Source organism: Myotis brandtii, unplaced genomic scaffold (assembly GCF_000412655.1).
Source record: "Myotis brandtii unplaced genomic scaffold, ASM41265v1 scaffold675, whole genome shotgun sequence".
NCBI lineage: Eukaryota > Metazoa > Chordata > Mammalia > Chiroptera > Vespertilionidae > Myotis > Myotis brandtii.
In genome coordinates this window covers 1,444,964-1,451,817 of record NW_005370635.1, presented here as the reverse complement: position 1 = coordinate 1,451,817, position 6,854 = coordinate 1,444,964, and positions in this window count along the sequence as shown.

Below are 6,854 nucleotides of genomic sequence, written 5' to 3'. Positions count from 1 at the left end.
TCCTAACCAGAACTTGGCTGGAGATCCTAACCAGAACTTGGCTGGAGATACTGGCTAGGCTGCTGATCAACTGAAGGCTGTCTCCGTGTCATTCCTTCTTTGCCGACTCCGTCCACACCTTTGGGGACCCCAGCACCCTTCCTCTCTGAAAGCAATAAAAAAATAATAATAAAATAAACCATGAAAAAGGATTTTCTTGAAATACACTATAAATACTGGCTCAAGACCATATCCCAAAGTTACACTGCACAAGACTTTTTTATTGTTGACTATTACAAATGTACTCCATCCCTCGCCCCCAACCTCCTCCACCCAGCCCCTACCCCACTCCAGGCTTTCCCCACCCTATTGTCTGTGTCCTTAAGTTGTGTGTTTATGCATATATGTTCTTTGCTTAATCTTTTCCTGTCCCCTCCACCCCCTCTCCTCTGAGGTCTCTCAGTCTGTTCCATGCATCCATGCCTCTTAGACCTATTTTATTTGCGGTTTATTTTGTTCATTAGTTTCCACATACAAGTGAGATAATGTGATATTTGTCTTTCTCTAACTGGCTTATTTCACTCAGCTTCATAATCTCTAGGCCCATCCATGCTGTCGAAAAGGGTGTAAGACATCCTTCTTTTTTTACAGCCACATAGTATTCCATTGTGTACATGCACCACAGCTTTTTTTAGCCACTCATCTACTGAGGGGCACTTGGGCTGTTTCCAGATCTTAGCTATTGTAAATAATGACCAGCACAAGATTTTATGTAAGACTCTACCTCTTTAAAAAAAGAGAGGCTAGCCCTGACCTGTTTGGCTCAGCGGATAGAGAGTCAGCCTGCGGACTCAAGGGTCCCAGGTTCGATTCCGGTCAAGGGCATGTACCTTGGTTGCGGGCACATCCCCAGTGGGGAGTGTGCAGGAGGCAGCTGATTGATGTTTCTCTCTCATCAATGTTTCTAACTCTCTATCCCTCTCTCTTCCTCTCTGTAAAAAATCAATAAAATATATTTAAAAAAAAAAAAGAGAGAGGCTGTCAAACACATATCTGATGAGAACCTGGGGGCAGCATTCTATCAACTGAGACAAAGATTATCCCACACTGAGCAACATATATCTGCACAGAGCACCATCTCCAACACAGCCATGTGTGATGACAAGGCTGTACATCCCATCCGCACATCTCCATGCTCATGCCTTCTCCCTGATCTCCTCCACAGTTAGAGTAGTAGCTATTTCTGGAGGAAGCCTAGTTTATCCAGAGAACTGTGGAGGATTTGTTTTCTAGTCAGCAGATGCTTTCAAGTGACAATTTATCTGTCAATGAAAAATAAGTGAACGGTGTTGCAAAATCTGTGAGATCTTAGCAATTCATGGGAGCTCTGTTGACATCGAATGTATCTCCCTCTCAGTTGCCTGGGGAACTGCATTTTAATGTCACACATCAAGCAGTTCTTTCCTGACTGTAATAGTAGTTTTTCTGATGCCATGATTAAAGCTGTTCAAATGTTTGGCTTCTGGCAAATATTTCCTGACATCATTCATGACAGTGATGGATCTGAACCAATTTTAATACATTTTAAAATCCCACTAACTTGTTAAATAACCAGAGAAAGAATCCTATATAAATGGAAAATATCTTTATTTCCAGAAAAGGTATCTAAAAAGATGCATGTGAATCTATAATGTTCTGCTGTTTCAACACCAGCGTTGGTCCTTTGCAGGATTACACCTCAGAGGCCAGCCATGACCTCTCTTTAGAAGGTGCCATATAGCGAGATGCAGCCCGGTTCTGGTTGGACCATTCGTTTCTGGCAGTTACTTCTAGATGCCCACCCACTATTCTTTCTTTCTTTGTTTTGTTTGTTTGTTTTTTGTTTGTTAGTTTGTTTGTTTTTACTGGAAGATCTCCAACTTACTCCACAGAGTCAATATGCCTGGACTTGGCCAAAAACACATTTTCCAAGCTCCCTGCAGCTGCAATGGTCAGGTGACACGGTTCTGTCCAATGAGTTATGGGTTGCTGGGTGGTGCTTCTGGAAAAGGCCTTTGAAGGGGTGCAGATAGGAGCTCAGCTGATAGGTGCCTTGTGCCCTTCACCTCTTTCTCCTGCCAGGAGTGCAGAGGCCACGGTAGAAGTGGATTAGCCATCTTGTGCCCAGGAGACCACAAGCCCATGCTCAGGAGGACTGAACAGAAAGCTATGAAGATCCTGAGTCCCAGGTGACTCCGCAAAACCTCCATTCCAACCCTGGACCACCTCCTGCCAGGCTTCCCATTACTTGAGAAAAATGCAGCAACTTGTTGAGCCACTCAATGTTTGAGTCCCTGTCATTAGCAGCCAAACACAATTCCTAACTGATAGATCATTTGGTACCTGTAAGTGGAATTCTTGGAGTGCTGTGAGGAAAGGAATTTCCTGAAGCCCCCAAGGGTTTATGGAAAGCTTTATGGATGATATAAAATAAGGGGGCTCCCCTCCAAGGTCCCATCTACATCCCTCCTGCATGGAAGAAGTCCAATCTTGTATTCAGCAGGGCCAGGAGTCAGGCCACTGCCCAGAATTTCTGCTCCATATTAAAGTACAGTCAGTCCAGCAACCTGCATGTGGGGTTCGCACAGCCAGGGGCAATGCAGCTGTGTAAGGTCACATGGATATGGAGAGAGAATAGGTGAGCCCACGGGCAAGTCCAAGGTCATGGAGCAAGAGAGAACAGGAGCAGAGCAAGAGAACAAGTAATACCTTAACTAATAAAAAGAAAAAAAAAAGAAAGGAGGGAACTCTTTCTGGGGATTTTAACTTTCCAAGATATAGCATGATTCTGATGGGGTCCACCTCTTAGCCAATCCATTGTTCCCCAGGCTAGACTGACAGGCAAGCACCTGCCCTACATCACCCCAACTTCACTGTGCATGCAGCCTTCTTCCCCTATGTTTGATCTCTTCTCCCAGTGATCTGCAGGGAATGGATCTTGGGTTTCCTGGGGAGCGAGAAGCTGTGGCTTCCTGGTGAAGCTGCCCAGATGACCATGCTTATAATGTCTGGCGCCCCCTTTGCTTTCTTCCCTTTATTGATATTAACTAGCTGATTACGATGATAACAGAGTGCTGCAAATAAAATAGGAAACTAAGCGTTTGGACAGAGAGCTTTAAAAGTCCACTAGTTGGAGATCGGAAAGCTAGTGACCCCATTTTGGCAAGGCATGGCATTTGGTCAAACTGTTCTTTGCTATAATTTGCTTGCTGTACCTCGATCATCTCTACGATAGCAGAGTAAGAAGAGAGATGGAACCTGGGTTATTTATATTACTGCTGAGTCATTCTAGAACAGCTGTGACACCCCAAGACTTCTTACTGGGTAAGAAAAATGATCTTTTATATATATATAATGATCTTTTATATATTGATCTTTTATATATATAGCTTTTTATATTATAAAAGACATTCTACCCTAGCCACATAAATGAGTGGAATAATTCCAATTATTTTGCATGATGGCTAGGATATATAAACTAATAAGAATTTGTTAACTAATAACTTGTAAAGGGAAAATCTTATCCTATTCTTGTCTCACTTCAGATGTACATAGATAATTGCCGTGCTTTTGTTCAATTTATATTGCTTATCTGCCCATTTATCATGCCTTGCCCCAAGAAAGTAAACATTTTACAGATTGATTGAATAATTAGGTTGGACTTTGATAGTTCTAGACCAGTGGTTCTCAACCTTCCTAATGCCGCGACCCTTTAATACAGTTCCTCATGTTGTGGTGACCCCCAATTTCATTGTTACAAATTGAACATAATTAAAGCATAGTGATTAATCACAAAAACAATATGTAATTATATATGTGTTTTCCGATGGTCTTAGGCGACCCCTGTGAAAGGGTCGTTAGACCCCCAAAGGGGTCGTGACCCACAGGTTGAGAACTGCTGTTCTAGACAAAACTGTGAGACAACCATTGTAACTAACACTTTTCTTCCCACCAACACTTACAAATTCTGCACTTTTTCTAACATATCTTGAATGCTCTATATGTGCCAAGCACTGTTCTAAGAACTTTATTAACTGATTTAATCCTCACCACAACCCTATAACAGGATTATTATTGTAATAGTCTGTAGGTGGAAATTTATTTTAACAGTTTTGTAGGTGCAGAGAGCATGGGTAACTAGGTAATTTGTCCAAGACCACGTAATTAGAATTAATTAGTGGCTGAGCCAGGATTATTGCAAGTGTTCTGGCTCTTAACTGCCACACATTAATGTTGCTTTAGTGTATGCTTCTTCACTCTTCATCATCATCTGCAGGTGGTCTGCAGGTGAACGGTGACGCTGAGATGAGTTCGGCAAGCAGGATGAGCTAAGAGAAGCAGAGGGCTACCGCTCGCTCAGGCGTGTAGCAAAACCTCCAAGGCTCTCATGGCTTTTATTTGGGGAGTACAGCAAATAACAATGGAGTACAGCAAGTGACAATGGTAAACAGGCATGCCTATGAGATCATCTGAGCTCAGTTATACATTAAACTATTAATTTCCTATGTTATACAAAGACCCTTTCAACCTGCAACAGTATACCCTCCCTGGCTTTCCATGCCCTCAGGGACTATTTTATCACCTCAAGGAAATTCTGCCTCTGAACAATAAATCTTGTGTGCAAGACTTTGTTCTGACGTGGCCCGCTTGCAGGCCCCCGCCTTTTCTTGGCAGAACGTCCTCTTCTAGTTAACTTCATTCCACTTGACCGGCTACATCATCTCCACTCCAAACTTTGGGTTCTGTGATAGCAGCTATTGCCTGATGAGTTTGGGTTTTTAAGTTTTGCTTTGTCTTGCTGTGTATTTCTTCTTCTTCCTACTTGTGAGAAGGTGATTCTGGATTCAGGCTTCATGGTCCCATGGAGGCAGGCTCTCTATAGGGATGATTAATTTATGCTTGATGCTTTTTTAAAAAAAATTGTAAGAATTTTTTTATTATTATTATAACACTAAGGCATGAACATTTGCTGATTACTATACTGACTAGTGTGGCAGAGAATTCGAGGTCTCCCTGTATCCCTTCATCCATCGGTGGGAGACAAGGATTGTTACTCCCCTTTAACAGAGGAAGAAACTGGTTTTTACTTGCAGAATATCAGGAATTTGTTCAGCCTGAAGCCCTAGCTGGACCAACCCGCCATTCTAGCCCCCAGGGGAAAAAGGACAGTCAAGTTGTCAGCAATTCCTTTTTGCAAATGTAGAATGGAGGGGCTCCCTTCTGACCTCTGGTTGGCTCTTGGAGACCCAGGATTGACAACCATGAGCCCAGGTGCTTACCTCGACACTTTCTTTCACACACCGTTTGTCTACAACCTGTCACCTGGTCCTAAGTCCCCAGCATGTAGCCAAATTCCAGTAGGATGCACATCAATTTCCAAGTTGTCAGTGCCCACCAGCACTTTTGTCCATAGCAATCTGTGTGTGGCAGCCCTCCTCCCCATTTCACCTTTCACAGCTGCCCTGTTCTGACTTTACCAAAAGAAAGTAATCTGCCTCAGGTATCCGAATATCTTTCTATGTTACACTGCCCCAGGCATCCTGCAAAGGCGCAAATCACAAGGCTGGCATCTGTGTAGAGAGAATGAGCATTAAGCAAGTTATGTTGCTCTCAATTATTTGCTTTCATCAAAATTGGAGCAACATCTAATCATGTTGTCACTTAAGATAACTTGTGATAGATCATTTTTCACCATATAACTTGGATGCAAGGTAATCTTGAGTTGTTGTTAAAACAAACTTCTTCCTATACCCATCTATTTAGTGCTTGTATTTATAAAATAAAAAATTGGAGTAGAATTAATTCTGAATCTTGTCTCATTCTAGCAGTAAATCATATTCATCCACAGCTACATGAACTAGTGAGGAAGGTGGGGGAGTAGTACTGTCATTAAGAAATAGGTTTCCAATAAAATTGTACTGTTAATACTTATCAAATTTTGTGATATGTTTATTTTGTTGTGATACATTGTATGATGGAAAGATAACTCAGTCTAGAATAACTTGGAAAACATGTAGAGCAGCGGTTCTCAACCTGTGGGTTGCGACCCCTTTGGCAGTAGAACGACCCTTTCACAGGGGTCGCTTAAGACCATCCTGCATATCAGATATTTACATTATGATGCATAACAGTAGCAACATTACAGTTATGAAGTAGCAACGAAAATAATTTTATGGTTGGGTTACAACATGAGGAACTGTATTTAAAGGGCCAGAAGGTTGACAACCACTGATGTAGAGCCTTATCATCACAGGAAATATTTTTTTAAATTTATATACAAATTCTTTTTGTAGAAAGGCTTGAAATGGACAATCAATAAGAGACTTCCAAATATAAAGGTTGAATAAAGTTCTGTAGAGGGTAGAGAAATGGAAATACAAGTTTAAGAAGAAAAATGAATGCCCTAACCGGTTTGGCTCAGTGGATAGAGCCTCGGCCTGCGGACTCAAGGGTCCCAGGTTCGATTCCGGTCAAGGGCATGTACCTTGGTTGCAGGCACATCCCCAGTAGGGAGTGTGCAGGAGGCAGCTGATCGATGCTTCTCTCTCATCGATGTTTCTAACTCTCTATCCCTCTCCCTTCCTCTCTGTAAAAAATCAATAAAATATATTTTTAAAAAAAGAAGAAGAAAAATGAAGAAAAGAAAGAGCTTATTCAATAATTTGTATAACTTGATGGTGGTAGGGAACAAACAACTATAGTATTTACATTCCATTGATTGCTCTTAGAATGCTGTCACGGCCTTGTTTTAAAGTGAGTGTTTAAAATACACTGCAATTTATATCTTTACAACTAATTAATATTAGAAAACCTTTAGTTATCAACCTAACAATTGC